The sequence below is a fragment of the Eptatretus burgeri genome, chromosome 4 (assembly GCF_056783735.1).
Source record: "Eptatretus burgeri isolate ZD-2024b chromosome 4, Ebu_testis_v1, whole genome shotgun sequence".
NCBI classification, from domain to species: Eukaryota; Metazoa; Chordata; class Myxini; order Myxiniformes; family Myxinidae; genus Eptatretus; species Eptatretus burgeri.
In genome coordinates, this window is record NC_140964.1 from 116,882,176 (window position 1) to 116,898,105 (window position 15,930).

At 40.9% G+C, this 15,930-nt stretch overlaps 1 long non-coding RNA gene across 1 annotated transcript in view; it reads left to right on the forward strand.

The window, feature by feature from the left end:
* The first annotated feature begins 522 nt into the window (after positions 1-522).
* LOC147028947 (uncharacterized) overlaps positions 523-15,930 on the forward strand; it is a 143,144-nt gene continuing 127,736 nt past the window's right edge. The window contains exons 1-3 of the long non-coding RNA XR_015057779.1: positions 523-670; positions 1,109-1,151; positions 3,750-3,880. This is a non-coding gene — a long non-coding RNA (uncharacterized LOC147028947). The remainder of the gene's footprint in view (positions 671-1,108; positions 1,152-3,749; positions 3,881-15,930) is intronic.

The following is a 15,930-nucleotide window of genomic DNA, read 5'->3' on the forward strand; positions in this document are numbered from 1 at the left end:
CGACCAAATAATTTTAAAACCTTCAGGCGAACTGGCACAGTAGAATGCAGTGTAGTCAATGACATTGCTTTTACCAGTGGGTGGTTCTGTTTCTTTCACAAAGTACAACTGCATTGTTTCATTTTAACATTAATATCACATATTTTGTTACAATTTGAAAACAACCCTCACTGCGTTTTGAATGCCTAAACAGGGTGGATGTTGGTCCTGACCCATGCGGCAAGTCTTGGGGTGGCACAGATCACCATAACTTGAACTTATTCATGGTCACCATTACATGAGTTGAGAGGTATTATTTGAATCCTTCATTTATTGTGCCTACAAAAACTGTACATACACAAACATACTTTTTCAAGAACAAATGTATTCCAGAATTATTGGAAAGACTGATGAAATGAGACAAAAGGTGAACAACAACGTTCGCTCAACTATCAAAGAAATCATCACAAATCTGATCTCATGGAAGAGCACGCATGTAAACTCAAAGAGCAAATAAGTGAATGACAAAATGATGATGTCATGATGTTATTTTATTAGCATTGTTAAGTGTTTGCACTAACGACTACTACTTCGATTTTTCTCCAAGGGCATTGGATGAAGCGTACCAAGCTGGTAACAAGCTTCCATTTGGAATTTGAGGCCAATCACTTGTTTTCACACTCGATGACAGGTGATGCAGGCTTGACTGTTACTGTAGTCCATCACACAAACTCACCGCCACTCAGTTGGACGTGTTTCTGACTGAAAGCCTGGCACCCTACACCCTCTATGCTGCTTGCACTGATATCTTATTCCTGACACCCCGGCAGTTATTGTTACTGCTAATTAATGCCTTGTGGGATTTCGAAATTGGTCTTTTGGTACATCCTTCATGAGATTAAGAAATTATTGAGCTGCAGAAAGATGACATGATCTGCTGCTGTAATTGTGCAGAGTAGTAATGCAATTTTCTTGATGACTTCATGCTACATTCAGCACTGGTACATGTGATCTCACAGAATGTCAATGTCTAATGAAAGTGTTATCCTTTCAACACATCTCATTATATTTGGAGAAGTTGACTGACAAGCCGAGATTAATTGTCTGCATTGCCCTTTTGTTGTCTTAGGCAATAACCAACCAGCATCAGGAGTTATGTATCCACCTGCAAGGTGTGCTGGGACATTACTCATTGCAACAAAAGCATGGAGAACCAAAACTCTCCCTCCACATATATATACATTTCTTTGCCTTCACTATACTATGTTCATCATTGCTTGGGATTTCTGACAATTTTGAGCCTGCAATACCTCTACGTATTTGGTGTGATCCGGCATGATACATGCAATGGATATCCAAATCAACATATGCAGGCACATCACACATCCTTTATGCACTTGCTGTACATCTCTGAAAGAACTATGTGCTGTACACACTTCACAGTGACCATTATCAACACCACAGGTGCTTGCAGGAAAGCATCATGATGGATGACAAGATGTTGAGAATTTCATTTCTCAAGCTTGGCCATCTGCCCTGACCTTTCCTTCGGATGACATATTCTTCCAATGACACAACCCTACCGAAACACTTTTGTACAGATCCTGCAGCATCGTGCTGATGGAATGGCTGACCCTCAGCTGCAGTTAATAATTGGATATGTGTGTGAAGGAGACATTTGAAGAACTCATGTCAAGAGGTGTTGAACAGATGAGGAATTGACAGCTCTATTTTTTCCAAGACTAAAGAGCCAGGGCCTGTGGTGTGTGAAACTTCATACACCATGTAATTTGAAAGGCAAATCAATTATCCAGTTGTAAAAGTGCTGTTTTCCTCTTACTCTGTTGCTGTAAGCTATAATTCCCTGTAGAGAAAGGTAAAGATGTTGGGCAAGATTTCCCAGTAAGCAGTTGAAGAATTTATCATTATGGTTACTACACCTCCATCCCACCTCCCTCCAAAGGCCACTCTTCAGAGTGGGGTGTGAGGTTTGGGAAGGGGTATGGGGGAGGGGTTTGATAGAGAGTGGTGTAAAACTCAGGAGAATAATGCCTTTCCAATCCCCTTTCTGGCACAAATCCAGACTGTGAAATGGCTCATTAGCTTAAGTGTGTTTAATCCAGGTGCAGAGGAGCGTTAGATTTGAATCGTGATTTATTTCATTGTAGTTTCATGAATAGAACACTATTCACTGTTACTGTATTGCTTTTATATGTGCTCATACGTCTCCACCCTGAATGTAGTTGCCAGTGGAATGTGAAGTTCTGTGATTTATAATTATAATACATCCACTGCTGTTCAAGATGGTACAATCGGGGGATTTATTGCCCTGTGTAGATTTGGTAGTGGCTTTCAATGATGGATTTGGTGCCACAATACCTTCGTAGATAACTACTTGTCATCACAATCCAGTTTTTAGCCCCCTGAACTGAAGGCATTTTTTGTGTACTGCTATATGCTGTATAACTACAAAAACTCGTGGGAGAGCGAGAACACAGAATGGATTATTATGCATCACAGCAAAAGGAACAGCAGAAAGAGAAGGGGGAAATGCCAATGGCAGGGCAGAGTGAGAAAATGAGATTGAAGAGTGTGTGGAAGTTGGTTCCACAGGCAGGAAAAAAGAGGAGCAAATTAATGGACATGAGTTGTGGTTCTGGATTTTGGCAGTTTCATGAGAAGAGGATTGCTGGTGGCCCATGTGCATCCTGCAGATACCTGAAGGTAGGGGTGGGGGGAGGGGTGGTGAGACAAAGCACATAGAGGGCAGAGGGTGCAAGACCAGAAAGGAGGCAGAAGAAGACAAAGAACTCTGAGCTCTTGGCAATGGCAAAATGATAGAACCAAAGACTCAGCTTCATCACGAGAGATTCCAATGATCTTGAAGGTCTTGGATTTAATGGCAACAAGATGAGTAAGGTGTGATGCAGGGGCACCAGCCAGGATGGGAAAGCACTACTCCATCTACCTGTAGATGTGGCTGGCTTGTAGGTGGACAGGAGTTCAGGTGTGCCAAGGAAGGACTTTGTTCGATGCAGGATGCTTTAGAGGCCAACTTAGATATGTGGTTTGCCCAAGAAAGATCATGGCTAAAAGTTTTACCCAGGAGTTTGAGTGACTGAACTTCCTCAAGAGGATTGTTCAGAAAGTAGACAAGAGGGTTTGCCATATGGTCTTTCCAGACAGAGAGAGTGAATGTGAGAATTGTCAGGATTGAAAGACATATTCCAAGTGTGAGGTGGTAATTTCATGGAAAAAAAAGGTTTACTGATATGCTTTGTCCAGCTAGCAAAGGGCACTGTTATTTACAGCACTTGTGCAGCTGTTTGTGATATCGAGTCCTTCCGGTGTTGTGCAAAACAGGGAAGAATTTTATAAATCCGTTTTTTGTTGTTGTTGATCTTCCATATAAATTGTGATTTATATCCTCTCCACATTCGGGTGTATTTTTAAAGTTGGGGAGATACAAAGAGTGATGTTTTAATGATTGCATAGCATCATTGATTAACATGTGCTTTAAGGTGTGGGTGATGTGGGCGCCGCCATTACTGCCTTCCTTGCACTGATTGAGGCTCCGTTTGAACCGAGTCAGCTTCAAGCTAAATTTCTGGACTATATCTCTTATTCCGTAAACTTGAACGTGATGGACAGTAACTAGCAACCTGACCTGCCAGCATTCAGGATTTATGTTGATCGTTCATAATTATGGTAGAGCTGCATTGAAGGAACAGCTATTGTTACTTTGAGTGTCCTACTGCTCTTCTGGGCAGGCCCTTGATTTTGTTATCCAGACATTGTTGCGGCGACTCATCTTGAGTACTGACTATGATGCGACCCTACTGTGCAACACTCGCTGAATAGTTCAGAGCACTGGCTCGAGCTGTACAGCCCCCTGTTCAGGGTGAGTTTGTATTTATTTGCAATGGATGCCAACTGTAAGAGTGAGCTGTGTCAAATGCATTGTCCTCATTATTATTGTGTTAAGATACAATTGTTGTAGCTATAGTAAATACATACTTGGAAAGAGATTCAAACTGCATTAATTGTGAATGAGGTGAACTTGCATCTGGGCTCAGTACCGTAAAATCTCTGCTTGTTTGATATTAGAGGGATGGAAGTTTTATTACTATGTTGGAATGGATGTAAATCGCTTGATAAATTATGTTCCTTGTGGGTTAATACATGTAACGTTGCAAATGCCATGGTTGACCCACTGTATGTATTGTTTGTCTTTTGCTCAGGGGTTTTATTTTTTTTATCCTGTGATATGGCACATGCAAAACAACCTGAGGGAAATAAATTCTAAGGCATCCCAATTGGCGTGTCCTTGTTGGTCGATCATCCCGTGTCTTCACTTCTATTTGACCAGCTTGTGCTTTTGTCAAAGTCTGAACAGAGCGAAGAGGCTGCTGCCTGTCTATTTTAAGGATGAGGGTTGTTTATGGCAGTGAGTGGAGTCATCAGCAAATATAGAATGGGGATATCTTTGATGAAGATCAGGAATAGGACTTGGCCCAGAACACCACCTTGGGTCATTCCAGCCTTAACAGGAAGAGGAGATGAAAGGATATTGTTGAGAGCCATATGTTGGCATTGGTTGAAAAGGAAAGTCGTTACCTGCAATTCTCTTGTTTCTTCAAATGTCATCTGTGGTGCCTAAGTTTTATTTAATTGTGGGTTCGGTTTTATTTAATTCTACTTATCATTGTACATAATTTTGCGTGTCCCCATTTCCCTGTTTGTGTCTTTTTGTCTCACTTGAACAGTTCCGAACTGTTCGTATTGCTTTCTCCACATATTGCTTCATTACAAATAAATGCTTTCAAAGGTAAGCAAACATCTTCTATCCATCTGCCGCCTGTGTGTGTGCTGTCAATTTTGGTTCATTCGGATGACCTTGGGGATGATAAAGTTGCAGATTAATGAAAGTGAATGCAGTAATTAGAAACTGTTTGGCCGTTTCCGAGACAAAGGATCCTGGCACAGATGGCCCATGTTAATGGAGGCTGTTTGACCTGCCACAAAAAAAATACATATGAGGGTGTCTTGAAAAGTAATGCCTCCTATTATTTTTCTCCAAAACAGGTAAAGTTATTCAAATATAATGCGTAATCCACATGGTAGTTCTTCCCGCCACTGGGTGTGAAGTTTTGTGATTCTGACACTTGACGTCTCAGAGCTAATTTTAGTCAAGATTGTAGAGGGTAGCACAATGCTGCCAGTGCTGTGAAGCACTGGACATGAGAGTTAGGATGAGTTACTGTGGATGACATGACTGGAGAAGAGAGTTGGGTGCACCATTACGTTCCTGAGAGTAAGAGACGGCCAATGGAGTACAGTGAAAAAGGATCACCAGCCCCGACTTGGTTTCGTCAGATTTTCATCTCTTCCCCAAACTTACTGAACACCTTCATGGAGAACATTTTTCTTTCGACGATGATGTCATGACCACTTTGACGTCCTGGTTAAGTCTAATTAAGCCAGCAGGATGCACAGTTCTATTACGACAGCATAACAAAAACACTTGAATGTTGGTACAAATGTGTGAACTGCAGTGGTGACAATGTTGAGTAATATATCTGCAACATAGTGGAATAATGATTGATGTTAGAATCTGTCTTTGTTTCATTCGAGTATCTTTACCTGTTTTGGAGAAATTACGCTGCTATTATTCAATCAGAATGGCTGTTTATGGTTTTATTATTATTTTCGACTGCAATCCCACCTCCTGTTTGGTGTGCAGCAGGGCAGAGACAATGTTTTTGTTGGCAGATCATTGCTGCTCACAGGAGTGCAGTTTCAACTGTTGAGACATGATCTGTGCCTTGAGGCTTCAGTAAGTCAAAGGTTGCATGACAGTATATGTATTCAGGCTCGTGATGATGTCATCACGACGACCTCATGACTGCGAATGCAGAAAGGCTTCTAGAAGTACAAGAATGCAAAGTCAAAAGACATCGTCATGATGAGATCATTGGTCCAAGTTCGACATTGGTCAAAGCTTGGGGCGCTTCAACAATTCCATTTGTTCATCTCCCAACTGTTTAACAACAACGATGCTTCCTGGTTGTGATTGGTGGAAGAAACACAATGTGTCCATGTGGCAGATGGCACCTGTGGGTTCCAACTACAATCTGGCCTCCCCAATCACAGTTGGGGGTTCATCATTAGCCAGCATATAAGCCGAAAGGCTTCAAAGGCACCAAGTTGATGAAACAGTGATATGTTGCTATGACGAGCCACAACAAGGGCGAAACCAATTGGTGGCTTCACCTTTCATCTGCTGGTTGACAGCTTTTGACTTTGCATTATTGGTCCTGCGAGAGGCCCTTCTAGGTTTGCAGTCATGACAATGACGTCATTGTGATGATATCATGGTGTTGGTGCAAGTTCGGAGCACTTCAATAATTGTGTATATATATATATATATATATATATATATATATATATATATATATATATATATATATATATATATTATATATATATACACACACACACATATACAGTGTCAATAGGAAGTCTACACCCGCTTTCAAAATTTTCACCTTTTGTTGACTAACACCCTGGAATTAAGTTTCATTAAATCAGACTTTTTCCACCTTTATTTACACATTGTAACCCACAACTACCAAGTGAAAAAGATATTCGACAAATTTCAGAAAATTAATTGAAAATACAAAACGAGAATATGTTGGTTGGATCAGTGTCCACCCCCCTTATAATAGCAATTGTAAACAAGAAAGAGCAATCACAGATTGCAGACCCTCGCTTGTTTTGTGTGGTATTTGTGTTGCTTTGTGTGGCTTTTGTGTACTGGTGTGTTACGCAAATAATAAGAGACATAATTAGAACTGCCACTTTACAACTATTGGCAGTGCTGACTGGGTACCGAGACATCCCGCTTTGATGCAACTCCTCTTTGATTGGACACCTGACCCTGACCCATGACATTTTTTTCATTATTATTCAATTGAATTTAGAATGACATTAAAATAAATTCAATTCAAATCAAATGGAAGACCAAATAGGTACAGTCCTGCATTGGAGTCATCAGAAGTAACCTGAAAAGCAAAAAGCAAAGATGAAGTCAACAGAAGGAACCTGGATAGGATTCGCATTTCAGCTACTACTCCTCTACCCTCAAACTCATTCAGGCACAGCCAAGTTAGCCTTTAAAAAATATATAAAATAAAAAAACCGAGATCAAAAAGTTAAATAATTCTGGCTGCCAGACCATGTGTCCAACCAATTAAGTTGAAATGTAAAGTATGTATTCTCCATCACAACGAGATCACAATTTTGAAGTTTCCTGTTGATTGATTAAGCAGTTCCAGAGAAAACATTTTTTCATATTTTTCTTCAATCAAATATGGCTACCAAACCATGTGATCTATCAATTATTCTAAAACAAACTTGTACACCCAAGGCTTGGGGAACATTCCTGGGAAGTTTTCCCTCGATCTGTCCAGCCGTTCTGGAGAAGAAGATTTTAATTTATTTTATGGTAAATCCAATATGGCTGCCAAACCATGTGACCGACGACATCAAATGCATGAACTTTTTGTTCCTCATGGATAGGCGGTCATATTTGTGAAGTTTCGCCTCAAACTGTCCAGGCACTTCAGAGAATATTTTTGAAAGTTATTTAAAAAAAAAAAAACAATATGTCTGAAAAATCATGTGAATGATGAAATCATCATTTTTTTTTCTGTCAACCATTTTATCCCTAGATAGTACTCAAAAATTTTCATATTGATTACATGTAGCACTCTACATGTGCAATTTTGACATAACGAAGGTATCTGTGGCATCATTAAAATCAAACTTATTCCCGGCAAGTTTCAAATTTTTTTCTTGGTGTGGTTTCAGAGATAGAGGTCCCATTATTTTTTTTTTCCATTTTTCCAACATGGCTGCCACAACACGTGATCTATGATCTCATAATTATCATGGAAACATTCTTCATGAGTAGTCGCACCTATGGTGAAAATTTTGTCTCAATCCTACAAACTGTTGTGGAGAAAAACACTAAAGTTCTGTACAGAAAAACAAACAGATGGACCCAAATGGAATACGCTCTCCTTTGGTGAGGTAATTAGCTCAGGTGCAACCAATCACCTTCAAAATCACACTGCAAGTTAATTGGCCTGCAGCTGTATTAAAATGAAGTGATTGTGATTATTTCAGAATTAAATCATTCCTGGAGGTTTCCTCTGCTTGGTAGTGAATTTCACAGCAAAGACTCAACAATGAGCACCAAGATGCTTTCAAAAGACCTCCTGGATGAAATTGTAGAAAGGCACAGATCATGGTAATGGTATAAAAAATATTTCAAAGGCCTTAAATATCCCTTGGAGTACAGTCAAGACAATCATTCAGAAGTGGAAGGCGTATGGCACCACCAAGACCCTGCCTATATCAACGGCGTACCTCCAATCTGGATGACCAAGCAAGCAGAAGACTGTTCGGAGAGGCAACCGAGAGGCGATTGACAACTTTGAAAGAGCTACGTGCCTTTATGGCAAAGATGGGTCATTTTGTGCATGTAACAACAATATCCCAAGCACTCCACAAGTCTGGCCTGTATGGTTGGGTGGCAAGAGGGAAGCCATTACTCAAAAATTCCCACCTCAAGTCCCATTTGAGGTTTGCAAAAAAAAAAACACTCTGAAGATTGTGAAGCCACGTGGCAAAACGTTTTGTGGTCTGACAAAACCAACATGGAACTAATTGGCCGAAATGCAAAATTTTACGTTTGGGACAAACCCAACAAAACACATAACAAACAGAACACCATCCCCACTGTGAAGCATGGTGGTGGCAGCATCGTGTTATGGGGATGTTTGTCATCAGCAGGGATTGAGGCACCTGTTAGGATAGAAGGGAAAATTGATGGAGCAAAATAGAGAAAATCCCGAGAAGAAAACCTGTTGCCCTCTGCAAGAAAGCTTAAATTGAGACGGAAGTTCACCTTTCAGCATGACAACGACCTGAAGTACACAGCCAAAGCTGCACTGCAGTGGCTGAGGAACAAAAAGATCAATGTCCTTGAGTGGCCCGGTCAGAGCCTCGACCTCAATCCACTCGGAAATCTGTGGCATAACTTGAAGATTGCCATCCATCAACACTCCCCACACAACTTTACTGAGCTTAAACAGTTTTGTATAGAAGAATGGGCAAATATTGCCCAATCAAGATGTGGAAAGTCAGTGGAGACGTATCTCAACAGACTCACAGCTGTAATTGCTATCAAAGGTGCTTCCACTCAGAGGGGTGGACATTTATCCAATTTTTTTTTTCTTTTTGTATACGCTCATTCCCAATCCATATACAGGTAATACATGATGTCATCGCCGGACGCCGAAGGGAGTACTCAGTTTTTACTCTGTTTGTTTTCTTTCTTGTTTGTCTGGGCGATATCTCAGCCATCACTTGAGCTATGAAGCTGAAATTTGGGGACAAAAGTGAAGATGTGATTTGGCAAAAACGCTCTTAATTTTTTTGATTAATCACTTAATTGATTAATTACTTAATTATTATCGATTTATAAATTACTTGTTTATTTTATTTCTAATCTGGGTAATATCTCAGGCACTTTTTCAGTGAGCAAGGCACTTTTTTTTCAGTATACCCTGCAGTTCTGGATCATACTCCAACAACCATCAACGAGTACATGGTCAATCTCCTTTGCCACACCGCCAGCATTGGAATACCAAGACCAGTGCTGAGTCTGTGGGCACTGAACCCATGAACCAGCTTCACTAAATCCATGACTTCTTCCAAACTCAAGGAACTTAGTGCTATTCTGATTCAAGGTTCCAGACCCATGGGGGCCAACACATGTCTCCCAACCATCTCTATCAGTTCCATTTGATGCATTGAAATCCCCCAAGACTGGAAGAGTATATCGCCTGGGGCACTGATAAACCACAGATTCGAGCGTGGCATAGAATGCGTCCTTCCCCGTAAGATCGCTCACCTCAGTCGGAGCAAATACAGAGAACAGAGAAACGACACCCAGTGAGTGACAAATCCTTTGTCTCATAATTCACTTGTTGACCGGTTTTACCTCAATTGCCATTGGAATCAGCTTATTGGATACAGCGACAGCATTTTCTTGGTCATTGTAACCATCAGAGTGACCAGACCAATCATAGGTGTAACCACCCGCCATGATCTCACCACTATGTGGTCTCCAAACCTCAGAGACTGCTGCAATAAACGATGTTCAAACGCTTGAGCTGAGATGATAACAAAGACAGCTAATCATCCTTTCTTCGGGATAGGACTTTCCCAGCACCCACCTGAAGGGACTACCTCAGGTTAACCCAAGGAGACCGCCGTCTGATGGATGACACCTCAGCACCACCCCGACACACACGACCGTGATCTGACCCGGGAAGTTTACCCCGTGGTCTTCCTCCTATAATCAAAGAGTGGGTGTCTGGAAAGATTTGCCCCAATCCTGTCATACATTGAGCTGCCCCGCAGAGGGCAGCTGCACAGGAGGTACTCCCACGGAGTGTGTTTTCAATTTTCTTTTTGGTTTTCTTTTGTTTTGCGGAGTGAAGGTTTCCACGGTGGCCTGAGTGCAAATCCTGTCACCAACCTCCGAAAACGGAGTAACCCAACTGCAGGAGGATGTCCGCAGACACAGTTGGCACCTATATATGTCGGCCGTTGGCTCACAAGGAGCTCCTCCACCCTTTCACTTTGGTAAATTCATAATCGTGAGTTACACTTTACCAAAACAAAGCCAATGGACGCAACAAACCTGGGCAGTGTATAATCCATAGAGGCCCACCATGAAACCAAGATGGCAGCCATATTATTTCGTCTCGGGTGCCATGGTGGGTGGAGTCGGCAACTGTCCAGCCACTGGGTGCACATTTCAAAAATCGACCCCAAACAAAAACCACCACAACAACAGCAACAATAATCATGCGGAGCACTTGTGGACCTGCCATACGTCACAGGTAAAAATATTATTGTTTTGAGAGAAAGGGGTCAGATTAAGGAGGGAATTAATTTGGAGTATTTTTTGTGGATACAGCTCAGTGATTGTAAGAATAGTAATATACTCATCATGTGCATATATATATATATATATATATATATATATATATATATATATATATATATATATATATATATATATATATATATATATATATATACACACATACATATATGTATACACGCATATGGCTCCTGGTGTGAAGAAAGGACATCGTAGAAAGGTTTTGAAGAGCTTCGAAAAACGTGTGGGAAACTGACATCTCATAATCAATATGCTTTTGAGAGATTTAAATTTTCTTGTGATAAATTGGTCCCAGAAATGGAGAAAGGGCAAATCAGACAAATAATTTTTAGACTTTTTTTCCAGGAGCACTTGTTTCGCTAGCTTGTAGATAAGTCCCCGAGGGGAAGTGTGGTGTTGGACCTCTTTTTCAGAATTGGACCTAATATATGACTGGTGGTGGCTTAATAGTTAGGGTGGTGGGCTTGGCATCTGAGGGTCCTGAGTTCAAATCCCACCAACTGTTGAATTAATACCAGGTGGGGTTGACTCTGCCTGTCATCCTTCCCAGGTCGGCAAAATGAGTGCAAGCTTGCTGGTATCCTGTGTCGGAGTGGCGACCCGTCCAGGATTGTGTCCATTAGCCAAGGAGACTGCTTTGGCAGCACCAACACTCTGCACAGAGTATGGTCCCAATGGATGGATGGTCCGAATATAGTTGAAAACGTGGAGGTAGAAGAGGATTTAGAGTCGAGTGACAGTGCAATAGGGTGTGGAAGGACTCTGGTAAGAGTTCTAGTTTGCGATATCAGAGCAAGGGTGTTCGATTTCACAATACCAACTTTTGAGGTGATGAGAGCTAAGTGCTATAAATTATGAGAAGCTCACAGTAGGGTGATCGTTGTCAGAGAAAAGGGCAACTGTTAAGGAACAAATGTGCAGTGTACAGAGTGAGTACATTCCAGCGAGGTGTAAATTTAATGGTGGAAATAAACCATGGTGGTTGATTATGAGGTAAGGAGTGATATTAGCAATAAGCAGAAGGTATTTATTAGCTATCAACTAACGCGGTGAAGTCAGATTTGGGTAAATATCAGAGTCGAGTGGCATTTCAGAAAATATATTGGCAAGCCAAAAGACAATATGAAAAGGATATGGCAAAGAATATTAAGTTTATTAACAGGGCAATATTTAAGTACATAAGGGGAAAAGAGCAGTTTGAGACTTCAACATTTATACAAGAACAGTTAGGGGAATAACTCACAGCTGAGGGTATCTATTTCAGAGGTGTCGAGGAAGGGCTTTTTGAGGAGTTTCAGATCGGAGTAGAGGAAGTAAACAAACAGTTTGGAAAGCTAAGAAGAGATAAAACCTCATGGTCAGATAATATGCCTTCAAGAGTAGTGAAGGAGGCAGCGCAGCAGACACGTGTGATGTTAACTGATGCCTTTAACAGCTCATTGGGAGTCAGGACTGGTACCAGAGGATTGGAGAGTGGCAAATGTAAAATTGTTATTAAAGAAAGTCTCCTTTGTGGGATTCGGATCAGGTAGGGAATCATTAAAATAAATACAAACTAATGAAAGGCAGTAAGTATGGATTTATTAAAGAGAGATCATGCTTATCAAACTTATTGGAGTTTGATTAAACAGTTTCTGATTGGATCGATGAGGGAAGTTTGTAGATAAGTCCCTGATTTTTCTAAAGGTTATTGATAAGTTATCACATAGAAGGCTGTTAATTAAAGTTAGGGCTTGTGAAGTGGCTGGTAGAGTAGTTAACTGGATTGAAAACTGGCTTGGTGAAAGAAAACAGTGTGGCACCGATTGGTAGGATGTTTGGCCTGGTGATTGGTAGTGAGGTATCTCATGCATCGGCAGCATTTAAATCGATAATACTTATAATTTCCATCATTGATTTTAATATTGAGTTGGCTTACCAAATTTGCTGATGACAAAGCATAGAGTTAAGGTCGATGTCAGAGAGGAAGGTGATCCTATTCAAGAAGGTCGAGATACTTCAATGGATTCAGTGAAATTGGCAGATTAAGTTTATCATTATGAAGTGTAACATGCTGGGGAATGGTCAAGTTAATGAAAATAGGGACAACATCATGCAAGGAACAATCTTGGAGCATATGACCAAGGAGAGTGATCTGGGGGTGATAGTGGATATTGAGGGGGTAAGCAGATAGCACAGGGCCAAGCATCTATACTCGTACTCATGCAATATGCTCTACGCAGAGTATTAGTTCTGCGAAAGCATTATTTTGGCCGGGGTTACAATCCTGCATGGGCCACCATTTTGACAGAGGATACTTGAGTGAGTGTGCAGTAATTTGGAATTTACTCATTATGCCTGTGATAACCGACCGAATCTTTGTGAGGGAGACCATGGGATTTTAACATCCACCAACTAATACCAGCAGATGGGAAATACAGTTTAACGTCCATCCAAGGGTTGGCACACATTTTAATGAATCACCCTGCCTGTGAAATACCATGATGACAGTTTAAATCTGGGTCAATTTTCAAACCCAGGCTACATTGCCAGCCATAGGAAGTCATCGGTTAAGTTAGCTCAGAAGGTTATGGTTGTATTTGCAGCAGGATAAATTATAGATCAGAAGAAGTAGTGTTAAGACTGCACAGCAATTTCGTGAGGTCTCACCAAAAATATTATGTACAGTTTTTCGTCACCACATGTGAGGAAGGACATACCTGTCCTCAAGAGGGTTCAGCATAGAGTGACTAGATTGTTGATTCCTGGGAAAGCCAGTGAAAGCTTTGAGAAGCGGCTGAAGGAGACAGAACCTTAAAAATGAGAAAAGAGGAAATAATGCGAGGATCTAATAGAAATGTTCAACATAATGAGGGGAAGAGAAAAATGATGCAGAAGAGATTTTTTCAGAAAACTAGACAGTGACTAGACCAGTGGCCACAGCCTTAGAGTAAGGGTGATAGTAAGGCACAGGTCTTTTACTCAGAGAGAAGTTACAGCATGGAATGGTCTCCCTGCCAAGATAGTAGCAACAGAAGCAGTTGATAGGCTTAAACTGTAATTAGAAAGGTACTTGGACACATTGGGGATAGAAGGGTAAATGGATGTTGGCAGTATGGTAGGCAGCTTGGTAATAGCTGGGTAATATTTTTTGTAGACTGTGTCAAGGCTCAACTGGCTCATGGAGGAGCTACAACACAGAGAGCTGACTGGGATATTAAAGAACAACAAGTCTGGGTACGGCATTGGTTCACGAGCAATGTACATGGTTCGCCTTTTTTATTTTTTGACCTTCGAGGGGACGCCACGGGCAAACTGGCGGGAATCGGGAAAAACGTAAACGATGAAAGTTGTAGTAATCGAAGAGCACTACTTGCATACCAACTTTCATTCGAAACAGTTGAAAACCCGAGGAGCTCAATGCCCAATTTATTGATTTTTTGACATTTTCTAAGTTCGTGACTTTGTGACCTTGACCTTGGGATGAAAATGAAAAATCGAGCTCCATGGGGCTTTGCAGGAGCCATTGAGCTAACCAAACACCGAAACCCCTGCCAGATTCGACAAACCCCCTCGGAAAAGATGTAACTTGAAACCGGCTACCCCCTAAAAACACATGTTTTTTGGGCGTGGCTCCGCCCACAATTGGCGCAGCATGCCCATTCTCCAGAAAACACAAGTAGATCATGATACAAACCTCACACCCTAATTTTGTCAAGATCAGATCAAAACCCACGGAGCTATGCTCGGGACAGACAGACAGACAGACACACACCCATAACGAATATAGTGGTCACTTACTGACTCGTGAACCAAAAACTAGAACGGCACTCTGTGGAGTGCATACCTCCGCCACGCAATGCCTGATCCAGTAGAACATCTAGGGCCCAATAAAAATTTTAAATATCATGCTACATATTGTTTTGGACCCCATCTTTCAATGGTGAAGAGTCATCTCTCTCACTTTATTGATGCACTCCCCATGTTTCAATGCTTTACATCAAGAACTCCATTTCTCACTGTCCGTGTACTGTTCTTATGTTAAGAGTTGTTAAGAAGGTTATCTTATGTTAAGAAGGTTCTTATGTTAAGAAGGTTATCTTCAACTATGTTAAGAGAGCCACCTCAATATTGGCAAGTCTGACAGTTCACTCAGGTCGACTGTCAGAGAATGCAAGCCACTCTTTCACTTCACGAATGATCTCTGATATCTGCCACCCAGATGTTAACTCAACTGAAATTTTTTCCACAGAAACCTGTTCTTTCTTATCCACAGATTCATCTCATCTCATCTCATCTCATCTCATCTCATCTCCAGTAATCATACTCTTCCTCCCGCCCATGGTACACTGATTCCAATGTGAGGCAGTTGCATTGAAACAACTTACCTTCTCTTCCTGGAAGGCAAATCCGTTTGAAGGCAACCTCATATATGAACGTGTTGGGAGAAAATCCAAATCAAAAATCGAAATTTTGGGAAATCCGTTCAAATCAAAATGGGCACAGGTGTTCTCATTCTGTCAGAGTTAAACATAAAGAGGAAGAAGAAAAGCAGTTTCAGAGAAATACATTTCCCAAAGAGTGTGGGGAAATTAAATGTAAAATTTTCCATTTCAAGTCCTTGTATAGAAACAGAGAAAGGAGATGAGGAAGAAATGGGGGAAATAAATAAATTTGGGACTGAATATATAATAAAGGAATTTTTTTTCAAGATGAAGAGGGAACAGTTTTTGTTTAAATGTAAAATATCATCATATATTTGTTATTAATCAACACATCACAGTCAATGTTTTGATATTTTGTCGTGCATATTGTTAAACAAGCTCGAATGAGCTAAGATCCTCATCCTCTTAATGATGACGTCATAAAAATTGATATGACGTCATAGTGATGTATCATATGTGTGGTAATTCATCTCTGCTAATGCC